We start from the raw sequence: 12,814 nt of genomic DNA, 5'->3' as shown, positions 1-12,814 counted from the left end.
TAAAGTAAATAGTGGAGGACATTCCAAGATAGTATTAACACAATTGATTTATTGATGATTGCACAATGGGAGGTTATCTTTTGTTAATTGACTCTGTAAATAAGATCATAGGCGTCTAAAGCGAAGGAAAAAAAAAAATCTATTGCTACTAGAAAGTCAACAGGGTGTGCTGGCTGTGCCACTCCATAAAGTGTCTGCTGTGCTGTAAAACTCACGGGGCTGGGTAATGGCTGAGGGGCATTTCTACCAACAAAATTCATGCATACATGGAAGGGACACTTGGGCTATCCTGCATGGAAAAAGCAGGAACCATTCCTGGAACTCACAGATACATTTAGGTGGAATCCATACAGTATAACTAAGAGTCCATAGAACAGCCAGATCTGATCTTGTACTCTTTGGTCTCTCCAGGTGATATATGGAAAGTCTGTTTCTTCACTGTGACCCACCTCTATCCCCTGGGACCTAAGACCAAATCATTGTTGGCTGATCTAAGCTTTGCTGGTAGGTGCCTCCCCATGAAATGCTTTACAGATGCTCAGATCTTACTGTTGCTTTCCTTTGGAGTTCCTTATCTCCACCCTGTTCTCTTCTGATTTGAGCAGGGTATTGCCCAAGTTGTGTAACACTTTTACCACGCCCTTTTCTTTCTATTGTTTGCATCAGGACATTTATGGTGACTGGCGGAGACACTGCTTACCCAACAGCTATGAACTTTCTTTTTCAGTAATGTCTGGTCTTCTTGCCTCAACAGCCCAGTGGTAGAGACTTGGTAGCTTGATTTTTCCACTTTCCATTTTTCTCCCAACACTACATCTTTTTCTCCTTTTGATCCTTCTCTGTTCTTGTCCCCTCTGGTAATCTCATTTTTATCGCACTCTGACCCTGCCTTGACATTTGGAAAGAGCTATAATCAGTCTAAATGTCCTACTTCACTTGGCATAAAATCCAGGAGGAAAAGTCCTTTGCTCCTAATTTAAAAGCCCTGAAATGTGAGCAAACATGATTTGTACTTTTGGCAGACAACAGCAGATAGATGGGTAGAACAGGAGCTGTGTGAGCACAGAGCTACTGTGCAGGGACAACCCAGTAGAACATTTTTATTCCTGATCTGTGAAATGTCATGAGCTTCCAGAGAAGCTGGCTTCTAGTCTGTGATCGCTATGAATCACCTGCACTGAGTCATGTTCCTTTCCCTGTCCTATCAACAACCTCAATATACAAAAATCAAACAACCTCTGCCACTGCTCCAGGAGAGCACTGACATTGTCGGAACAAAGGGCCTGCTGTTTCCTAATCTCAAAAACAATTAAAATATCAGATTAATAAAATCTGTAAATGCTTTGGCGGATGCAGGTGGAATGCTGTCTGTTTGCAGGACTATAAAGCCTATCAGTCCCCTTGGCATTAAAAGGCACAAGGGAACATAAAGTATCAGAGTTGTTAACAAGACCAAGCATGTAGTCTTGCACTAAAGAAATTTAAAAAATAGCGTGTGTCAGTTGTTGTGTGTCTTGTTTCTGAAGCTTCTAGATGTCTCCAAAGCCCAAAGCTTACATCTGAGAGGACAGGGAATTCCCTTCCCACATGAGACGTAGTTTCCTTTTTTATCTCCTTCCTCTTGTTCCTCCACACAAAATTGCATTCAGTGCTTCACTTAATGACTGTAATGCCCTTGGTTAATAGGATTTCACTGCAATTCCTACCCTTTAGCTTGACACAGGAGCTTGGTGTGCATCTTGTGTTAGCTGGGTATTTTAAAGTGCTGTCTGCCTGGAAACAGCATGACAGTCGATTCTCCCAATATTCTGAGTAGTAATCCTTGGAATTACCCTGGATCAGGCAGAAGTGAAGATTTCATCTAGAGGACTCAGATTTCTCTGCTGGGATCACAGCTCATGCAAAGATTAAAGGCCATATCCACGAAGATATTTAGGCACTTCAGTAGGAGTGAGGTGCCTCAATACCTCTTGTGGGACTGGCCTTAGCCCCATTTAGCTCACCTGCCTGACAGCTCTGACCTTCAAAACTGATGGGAAACGACCACTGATTCTTGTTAAAACAGCTGCAGGATTTTTTGTGGGGATTCTAATACTCTGGAAAAAATTCCTTACTAAAAGGAGGCCCTTTTGGATCCTTCAGTTGAGAGGAAGAATGGTGAACTTTCTTCTTTTTCCCTGTTTTTTACAGTTCAGGAGACGGTGAATGTCATATTTTCCTTTTCAATCATTTGATCTGTCGTGACCCCTCCTGTGCACTTTGTGACACCAAAGTGCTTTTCCATTCTTCGTTGCATTGCTTTGGGATCTATAAAAAGAGCGACAGTGTTGAGGGATTTCTGTTTCATTCCTGTCACTCTCCCAGGAGGATCAGAGTTGTGGAAGCTTAGAGTTAGGCTCATACTTCCCTCTATCCAAATGCCTGGCTCAGAGATAATGGCCTTTGTTTAGGAGGCCTTAATATTCCTGAGGCAGTGCCCAACATGATGCGTTTCCCCATTTCCTCTCTCCCTCATGTTTGGTACACCCGTCCTCGTACGGATTCAGTAATCCAAGCCATTCTCTGGAAGCATCAGCGACTCCCATTTACGTCTTTGCCACCTTTTCTGAGAATGTGTTCATTTCATTGATCCCATGTTTCAGCGCAGCAGTTGTCCCTGCCATTATCCTTGACCTAATGATAGCATTTGGGGCTCCGCGTGTCCCGTGGTCGCGGATGAGCACATGGACACAACCTGCCCCTACAGCCCGCTTTAGATCCATGAGAATGGCGTGAGAAATTCCTGCTAGGTCCAGTTTCTTCTGAGCCAGCGAGGGCCAAGATAGTTGTGCTTCATAATCTGCTGGAATGCTTCTTAGCTGGCTTGGCATAGGCAGTGTCGCAGAGGGAAGAGGGGGGAGAGGATGTGCTCCAGCCCTAAGATCAGATGTCGGGCACAGGTGCTGGCAGCAGAGCAGCGCCACAGCTCCGGAATGAAATCGCAAGCTGGACCTTCTGAAACAGCCCAAGATTGTGTATCATGAGTTATGAGGGCAATATAAAACGGAAAGCTTGACTGCATCTGTTAGTTAAAAATTGCTGTGAGAGCTTGGGAGGCTGCGAGCTCAGTGTATTAGTGCAATCTCAAACAGGGTGGCTGTACTTTACATTCCTAATTAAACACTCTCTTAGTTTTTGTTGCCCAGGTTAATTTTTATTTTCCCTTTCTCTCACTGACATGGATTAGCACCATCTATTCCCCATGTAAAGTCTGAATCTGGATTTGTATCTTACTCTCTCCCTCAACTGTTGTAATGTCCTTTGACATGGAGCCACCGTTTGTTGTCCCAGGGGTCACATGTCTGGGGACGGAAAGAGATCCCCTCTCACAGTGCGAAAAATTTTGGTTGACTGGAGACATATGTTGGAGGAAAGTTGGTGTTTATTCTGTAATGCACCAAGAGCTAGGTAAAAACCAGTCCTGTACATCCAATTCTGAATTCTGCACTTTGGAATTGAAGAAGGAGTTTAACACACAGATACAGAGCACATGCAACCTTTTCCACTTTCATGCTTTTTTTGGGTGGTTGTGGTTTTTTTTTTTTTTTTTTTTTTTTTGTTTTTGTTTTTGTTTTGTTTTTTTTTGTTTTCTCAGGGTCTGCCTGGTCACAGAAGTTCTGCTATGTGTTATTTTCTCATCTTGTATCACAAGTGAAGTATCTGGGCCTGTTCCCAAGCAAATGAATGTTAGACATCTCCTTGGCTTTCAAAGGGCAATGTCAAACCTAAATGAGGGAGAGGTAGGATGGTGCTGGGATGAGGCACTCCTAAAAGCCTCTTGAGTGACCCAGCAAGGAGCATTTGTAAGTGCTCCTCTTTCCTCTAAGACACTAATGAGTCAGTCCTTAATCACAAACTGCCTATGCAGAGCACTGCCCTCCTGACATAAGGACAAGCTTCACCTCTGCAGACCTTTAAAATGAGCCCTCTAGGCTTTCCTTCTTTTACAGGAGATAGCTGACCCCAGTGACCTTGCTCCTCTCCAAATCATGAGCTCATCCTATGGATGTGAGGGTGCACAGCATTCCTTCCACTTCCTGTCTTAAACCCTGGCCTCAGCCTTAGCCCAGGCTGTCCAGGAGATGTCCGTGTGTCCTGCTCCTTTCCCAGCACTGCCACTGCTCCTGTTGTGGCTGAAACAATGCTTTTACATAGGTTCCACAAAATTATTTTGGTTATACAGCGAACAATGGGTCATTTTGAGATAAATGTGACAATATAAATGGAATTCCTTATTATTAAGTCAATAAGTAATACCAGAGATGGCTCCTTGCTGTCAGACATGCTGGTTTCCACCTTGGTTGCCACATGCACAACATGGCCTGATTTTTCCATTTCCATTATGTTCTTGATGGCTGAACTCACTTTCAAAAATTATTGTTTTAGAAATTTTTATGTTGGACAAATGTTTTCAGCACAAGACATGCCTTGCAGAGTTGAAAAGGGAAAGTTGCTTTCCTAATAACTCAGGGCTGTTGTGGCTACTATGCAAATCTCTTTATCCAATCAATCAGACATGAAATAAAATACACTGACCTGATGCTTGGCTAGCATGTAAATTCCAAGTCACATGAGGCTTGGGGAGTTACAGTGCAGAAGAAGGAGTTTTCATTCCCCATTTGTAAGATGATATCTGCTGGGCTCATTAAACGAAAATATTTTGGGGCCTGTGTCTTGCAAGGTAAACTTGCTCTATTGTGCAGAAGAACATTCGCTGAAATAGCTAACATGGATCATCTGATGACATTAGCTTTGTAAGTAATTTCCATGATGTCAGGGGTACACTGGAGATTAAAGGGGGATTAAGGCCTACTTGCACAGTCAAAGCATCACAGTAAATTGACTTGACTTGGCAGGCAGCACCTAAAGTTGGCAAGTTTTCACTGACTAATCATATAAAATCCAGGTTTGTGGTGTTAGTTGGACTACACTCTCACAGAGGCCAGGAAACGTTAAGCTTTCAAGGTGGGAGGTTTTAGGAGGAAAAGGAGGGGAGACTGACGAGGAGACTTTTGCAATGTCAAGGTGCCAAAGTAAAATAATGATCCAGTTTTACTGGAGAAGGTTTTGCCTTCCAAGAGCGAGCTGGTTGGATTTCTACCCAAAGGGCTTTTCCTCCAGCAAAGTTTATTTTTTCCCTCCCACTTGCTGTCACAAAATGCAATCTCCTCTTAAAGGATCAGACCCTGCACAGGAACTTCACTGAATAAAGATGAGTTTATATTTTAAAAAGGAAACAGCTGGATTGCAAAAGCAAGGGAGGTAGGCAGCTCTAGTTTCATTAGCTAAGGGAAACTCAGGGCCCCAGAGGAGAACAACTGGGAGAGCAGCCATGACAGAGAAAAAAAAAAAAAAAAGGAAACAGAAGATCATAAAGAACTAATAATGAAAAATGGAAAGTGAGAATGAGCCAAGAAAAACATGCAATAAATAGATTTAAAAAAAAGAAGTTGTGGAGGGAACAGAAATGTAAAGCAACCAAGCAGGAAAAGAGCAGGGCGGAGAGTATGGATTTTCTGGAAATAAAATAAATAATTCGGAGAACTCTCAAGAATCTGATGAAAAATTGGAAGCGTCTCATGGCTGATCTTTTGATCTCCAAACTGGTGGCCCTTTCAATAGGAAAACGAAGGAGGAGCACTGTGTATAATTGCCCAGCAATTTCTTTGCTGCTTCCGCTGGGAAAAACAGTGAGTTTGGCCAGGCAAGCAAGTCCAGACTCCATCCATGCTGATGAATTAGGGCCCTCTAAGAGCAGCTTATAAAAAAATGTATCTCATGATTGTTTAGAAGGATCCAGTCAACTGTTTATCTGTGCAGTAATCACTGGATGATGAGTTGGAGGTAACCTGGGTGTGGGACTGTGCACAGCAGGAGTCTCGGAATGGTTTCAGATGAAGAAAGAGTGGAGATTGAAGGAAGAGGGGGATAGGAAGAAAAACAGATACTAGTCTGTCCTTCGTCTTGAAATCTGTTCATTGTGATAAAATATATAAACATGGCCAGGACTTCATAGTCCAAGAGAGAACAGATTTTTTTTCAGCTGCCCTTCAATTAGAACTGTAATAATCCTGCAGCTTTATATGGTTTAGAGACGACACTTTGCCCAACAGAAATGGTGCTATTCTTTAAATTGTGCTTTGCTCATTAGGTTTTAATAGGAGCAGTTGTTTAAGGGGTGGGTGGGGGCGGGAGGGGGAATGCACTTGGTGATGCATAGTGGAATGTACATTAATCTTGTTAATGACAACACAGTTAATGGCTGGCAAAACATTACTTTTGAATTAACCTTTCTCTTGTGCAGGCTCTACTTGAGAAACAGAGCCAGGACACCGAAGATACAAGGAAAGTGCATGAAGACAGGGATACAGGATTTCCTATGATTTTATGTTGTTCTTAATTAGGAAGCATATTGGCAGCAAATGCTAACATGTGTTGGGATGTTTAGCTGTAGCCAAATAAATGTTTTCTATTACAACTCTGAATACTTTGCCTAGCCAGAGCCCATGCTGTTCTGTTCATGTCTTACAAAATCCCTTTATAAGTCATTTTGGGGGCCAATTTTCTGTTGGCTTATGCAGCAGAGTTACTTTGAACATATGTATACTCAGACTCCAGAAGGGTCGTTGTCCTCACTTTTTTCATCTTTTTTTTTAATTCTAATTTTTTTTTGAGTGATAAATGGGGAAGCCCTTCTTATGAAATGCTTCTGTAATCCAACTAAACAATAGCCTATACCAAGCATGCTCGTTTAAAGCAAAAATCCAGGGAATGGATATAAAACTGGTTTTCTCTGGTCACATGTTCACACATAGACTGAATGAAAAATCCATAATGAATCGTTTATCTGATATTTAATCTCTTTCTCCTGTTTATGAATGGTCTGCAAATAATCTGCTGCTCTCTCTTTTTTTTTTTTCTTTTTTTTTGTGTTCTGTTTATCATCTCAAATTATTAGTTAAATAATTTCTGATCTGGCTTGCAGGTTATTTGAGAACACTTTGAGTATTCACAATTTATGACTCCTGTTACTTCACTGATGTTAGCATAGAAGTAGAGTCTGACTGGAGTAGTGCAAGTCATTTTTGTGCAAGTGGAAACATAGGGTTTTATCTCTCCAAAAGTTTAATTATTTACTTTAATAATTACTAAAATTATTATTATATCTTTAATTATTATTAATTTTTCTTGATGATCTAGCTGCATCTAGCAAGGAAATCTGATTCATGTCTCCCACATAAGTCTTGTGTGATCAACTTACTCTAGTTGTGGTAGAAACTTTCTGAAACCCCTTTCTGCTAGAGGGGGAAAGAAGGTGCTCAGGGACTGCCCATAAAATGTCATGTATGAGAGACAATGCAGCTAAAAATATGTCACAACCTTATAACTAAAGCAGTTGTTCTGGGTTTCTGCAAATATCAATTTATGGTGAAAATAAGGAAGACAAGTTGCAGTATTTAATTACTTGCGAATGTGATTAGCTGCTTGAAAGTGTAAAGACCATATCCTATCAAAATCCATAGCATAAAAAAACCCTTGCTCTTAAATTTCTTCTCAAATTGGATCCCATTAATCACTGTAAAAGTTTCAAAACCACTTGGCTGAAGAACTGGGATAGCAGGAGGTTTTCAAGAGGTCATGCTCTCTGATTGGCATCCTTGACCCTCTGCTGTCTCAGTTTCTGATCCTCTCTCTGGCTGTGGTAACCTGGCTGGGCTGTGGATACCAGTGTGAAATCCTCCCTGGGCTCTTGTTCCCGGGGACTGGGCTGCTCAGGAGGGCACAGAAGGGACAGGAATGGCACCAGTGGCTCAGCCCTGCCTCAGAGCTCAGCTTCAAAGAGAGGCAGGGCTGCAGTGGGGTGGTGGTGAACCAGCAGAGATTATAGCTGCACCTTTGGAGTGCAGGCTGACATTTAAAGGCTTGAGGCCTGCTGTAGAGCAAAGAAATGTCAATCTTTAAAAGAAGGGACTGGGCTGGTTAGTAGGAAGGAATGTCAAAAGAGAGTTTATAGGAATCTCTTAAAGTTGGAGCAAATGTATTTCATTCCTTTGATATGAGCACGTTTCTTCTTGATTTACCTGTGAATGGATGTCACAAGAACAGGAGCTGGTTAACAGATGCTTGGAAGGACATGGGTGAAGCACAGAGACTGAAGAATTGGTTAACATTTGACTGAGGGCACATAACCTGTAAGCCTGCCTTATTTTGGGACTAAATCATCCACTCTGATGTGCTGGGAGCTGGACCTACACACTGGTTCTGGTGGCTCACAGAACCATTCAGTGGTTATTCACATCCAACCTGTTTTAGGATTACCCATTACTCTTATTAACAGCAGCAAGCACTACCAAGGAGAAGGAAAAAAAATAATATTCTTTCCACAAAAAGGTAAAAACATAATAGTGAATTAAAGTTCTAAATGATAGGACTGTTAACATAATGCCTTTTGTCTAGAATGAACTATAAAACACACATATATACAGTGGAGAAAACCCTGTAAATGTGTAATGGACAAAAAAATATATATATAATAAAACTGTTGAAAGAATGCATTTTCTCAGCACCAAGGCTATCCATAAAATTTTTACAGTTTTCCACTATATAACATTATCCTTCATAAAAAATGATATTTTAAAGCAAAAAGGTTGGCAAAAGAAACAATTGGTAGTTAACGGAAGGACGGGATTACAGCACTGTGCCTTTGCTGTGAACGGTGGAATAGAAAATGAAAAACATTTGGGGCATTATATGAAGCCCAGCAGTCATGCTCCATATGGTTTGAAGAGTTGAGCAATGCTTGACAAAGATTTTATGACTTCATTTTCTTAACATTGAATATTATTCCTTCAGTCTGGTCCTCCCATCCCATTCCTTGTCTTAAATTTTTCCTGTTTTTCAGACAAAGAAATCTGTTTTATTAGTATGTATCATTTATATTGAGTTTAATCACATCTGATTTAATACACTGTTTTGCTTCCTGCAAGGCCTTTCTGAGGAATGCCCTGTAACAAGGTATTGGGGCAAAATTGAGATAATTTGGTCCCCAGACCCTCTAATACAACTTCCTATGTGACTTGGTTTCAGGATAAATATCCAGAGTCCTCTGTATAAGAGAACAGGTCAATATTTGTGGATAATTGGCTTTGGAGCAAAGAACTTCCTGCTTTCCAAATCTGCTCAGACAGATCAGGTTAAAGTTTTATATCTCTTAGCCCACATCATGAATTTCAAAACCAAATACTGCTCCCCTCAGTCATAAAATACATACAAAAATTAATTAGTCATTCTTCAGTCTACAATCTACTGCCATGTGTGCTGCCAGCAGTGGAAGTCCACAGACTTCCCCAGAAATGCCTATGGATTATCCTTATTTTGATTTGACATTTAAATCGTTAGGCACAGCTGGGGATTGGGCCAAGTTGTGCATTTGCAATCATAAAATGAGAATTCCTGCTGCAAAATGCACAGCGTAAAAAGAAAGGATATTTGTGTCTTCCCTTCAAAAATTCTTAGGAGGTTCATGAAGGTCTCAACCTTCATGATTGGTACGCAATCTTCTATATGAGAGACAAACAGTATGTTTGCTACTACTACAGCTGATCTAAACCAAAAAATTCAAATCTAGTACCAAACCTTGAAAGCATTTGGATCTGCAGCCTTAGCTTGGATGAATCTCTAGAAAAGGAATTACTGTTGCCATTTATTACATCAGTTCACATACTGCGCTACACAAAATAGATCTTTCCTGAAACATCACTTTTCATTTCATTTATTTTACTTCACAGCAGAGAAAGGCAGAGTTCCTCTAACCCTTCTCCTGCCGTAGCTGAGTGCATGCCCTCACATGTGGATCTCACATGCCATGGTATTTCAGATGGCATGTTGTGAATTAGGTGGATAGTGTATCCCTGGTGGTGTTTTATCCCATGGACTCAGCCCACTGGAGAGCACTCAGCTGGTTAATATTTCATATGGATTCTTTTCTCTTTTCTTTCCAACCATCTATGTAAACTTTAAGACAGCCGGCCTGGTTTTAGGAGGTGATTTCCTCACTTTGGATTAAGGATCCATTTGTGAGTCACTCTTCAGGCACTTCAGAAGAGTAGATTTCAGACCTGAAAGAATGTATTGTAAACAGAATAATGTGCTTTCAAATTTAGCTCCTGTACCAAATTATGTATTTACTTAATACACCTTAATGGCTTTTGAAGAAGCCATTAGGCTCGATTGCGTAAATAGTATATATACCAAAATATGTATTTAACCTAGATAGGGCAGTGCCCCATTGTTGATTTTCCTTCCTTCTTTACAAAGTTTTATCTTCATGGCCTTTTGAAAGTCTACCATGGCTGAAGAATTTATCCTCCAGGAGATTGTTTTGGACAGTGGCAGTTGAGGGGGCAGGGAGGAGAGGTGGTTCCTGAGTTTTAATGTGTAGGAAGGAGGAATAGCATTCAGGAGAGCTATAGAGATCTTCAGACTTTGAAGTGGGGAAGGGAGAAATTCAAATATTATTGAACAAACCAATTCTCTCAAAGGGCAGAATCCTACAGGGCTCTGTGACCTGATCCTAACTTAGGGAATGGGAGTGGGTTCATGGATCAGTCAGCTGTTTGTCCATTGGGCTGGATGTGAACAGCCCTACAAATCCATGGAAAAGATGAATAGAAAAGAAGGAGACTCCTCTCTGCTCCCACCACTGAAGTGCAGAATCTGCCCATGCTGGAGGCACTCTGCCATGGTGGGACTCCTTGGGAAGCTCCTTGGGGACCTCTTAGGGTCAGGGCACTGTCAGCCTAGTATTTCAATGAGGTTGGGAATTCACACAAAAAACCTAAATTTTCTCTTTGATTCTCCATCTCCATATAAATATAAAGAGGTAGGAAAATGATCCTTGACATGGGTTTTTAAGGATAAGTGAATGGAACAAAATTCATTTTAGGAATATTAAATGTGAGAGGGGTACTACACCAGTTGGGACTGGTGGAAAATAAGTGGGGAAATAAGCAGAGAGGAGCTGAGCCTGCTGTGTTTCACTGTTTAACTGCTACCTCCTGTAACTGGCACAGCAAGTAAACCATATAGCTGCTAATGCTGCAGGTGTACTCTCAGCTAGCTCGTAATAGAAAAAATATCTGTAAATAACTGCTCAGTTACAGCAAATGCCAAAAATTACAGTCCATGCTATCCACAGGTGATTCCACCAATCCCAGCCAGGCTCATCAGTTCGGAAAAAATAACAAATGTGAAAACTCCAGAAAAAGATGTTATCTTGTCAGAAAATGCGATGAGAACGAGCAGTTAAGTGCTAAAAATAGAAGTGTTGTATGAGGCCCTGTAACTTTGGCACAGAGTCACAAAGTGCAGAGTGAGAGAGGGTGTGGAAAGCACTGCCAGCACTGGGCAAGAAAGAAATGTATGGGAAACACAGGGATAGCCAGGATAAGGGGAGGAGAAAAGTTTCTCAAGTTTTAATGGAATTTACTATAGACTTATGTGTTTTTGTGGGCTCTGGAAAGTTGTTTTCTCTATTAATCAGGCTATTAAACAAACACTTCTGCAAACAGTCTGTGCAAACTCCTGGAGTTGGCTCACCTGGGTCAACCTGCAGGATGGAATGGGGCGAGAAGACTTATTGGTCTTCCTAGGAAATTAGTTAACTATAAGTACAAACAACATCATGAAAAGGAAAATTAATTCAGCCTGAATCTCTGACAGGAATTGGTCTCCTGCTGAAATCTGTTTTTAGCAATCCTTCTGCCTCTGTGACTTCAGACAGGTATCTGCAGGAAAAGTTGATTTTGGATACACTTGAATTTGACCTGGTTTGATTTCTAAAAGGAACCAAATTCATCTAAATTTAATTTAGAAAAAGAAAAAAGAAAAAAAAATGAGACTGGACTATTGTTTGTAGGCCTCTTAATGATGCAGTTTCCCACCACTAACTTGTATCTGAGTATGACCACAGAACTATACCAGAAATAATTGTGTGCAAATATATTCAAGCAATGTTATCAACTGTAGGCCAAAAATGCACTTGGAGCTGTATTGTTCTTTTTCATTGACTTTTTGTTGACCACAGGAAAAACAGGTTTTAAAGTACAACACAGCAACACAGTCTAAAGGAGTGAAAAACTTGCAGAGCCAGTTTGAGTTTAAGGGTGTGCTAACTTGTGACCCAGACAGGATGGTGGTTTTAAAATAAAATTGAAACAAAGAAGTTCTGTTGTGCTTTCTCCACGTCCCCTGCAGGAAATCATACTCCATCCCCTCCACTCTTGCCCCACACACCTTCTTAACATCTCTCTCATTTACTGCTTTCTCATATCCAAGACCTTGTACTTTGTTGCTTCCCTGACCATCTCATCCCATCTGAAATACCTCAGGCTGTCTTTTTCCTGCTTTATTTATTCTTACTCTGTTTAATAAAACTGTAATTTTTTTTCCTGCTTAATGATTTACTTTAACAAATATTTAGGAATTTTTTTGGTGCCAAATTACATTTTTGTTCCTTGGAGAAAGGATGAAAAACTGCCCTAGAGAGGCTGATTTTGAACATTTAAAATGTTTGCTGATTTATATGATTATCATCATGATAGAGTTCTAGATGTATTTCTTAATGGTATATCTAAATAAATTATTGAAAGATTTTTTTTGCAAGTGAAATAAATATTTCCTGAAATTATTTGCAAAGTTTGACCAGACCTAACAACATTGTTATGCTCCTTTTGTCCTCTGTGAAATAGTATTTTTATTTCCAGTGTTGGGAGAA

Source organism: Passer domesticus, chromosome 14 (assembly GCF_036417665.1).
Source record: "Passer domesticus isolate bPasDom1 chromosome 14, bPasDom1.hap1, whole genome shotgun sequence".
NCBI classification, from domain to species: Eukaryota; Metazoa; Chordata; class Aves; order Passeriformes; family Passeridae; genus Passer; species Passer domesticus.
Note: the sequence above shows the minus strand (reverse complement) of the source record.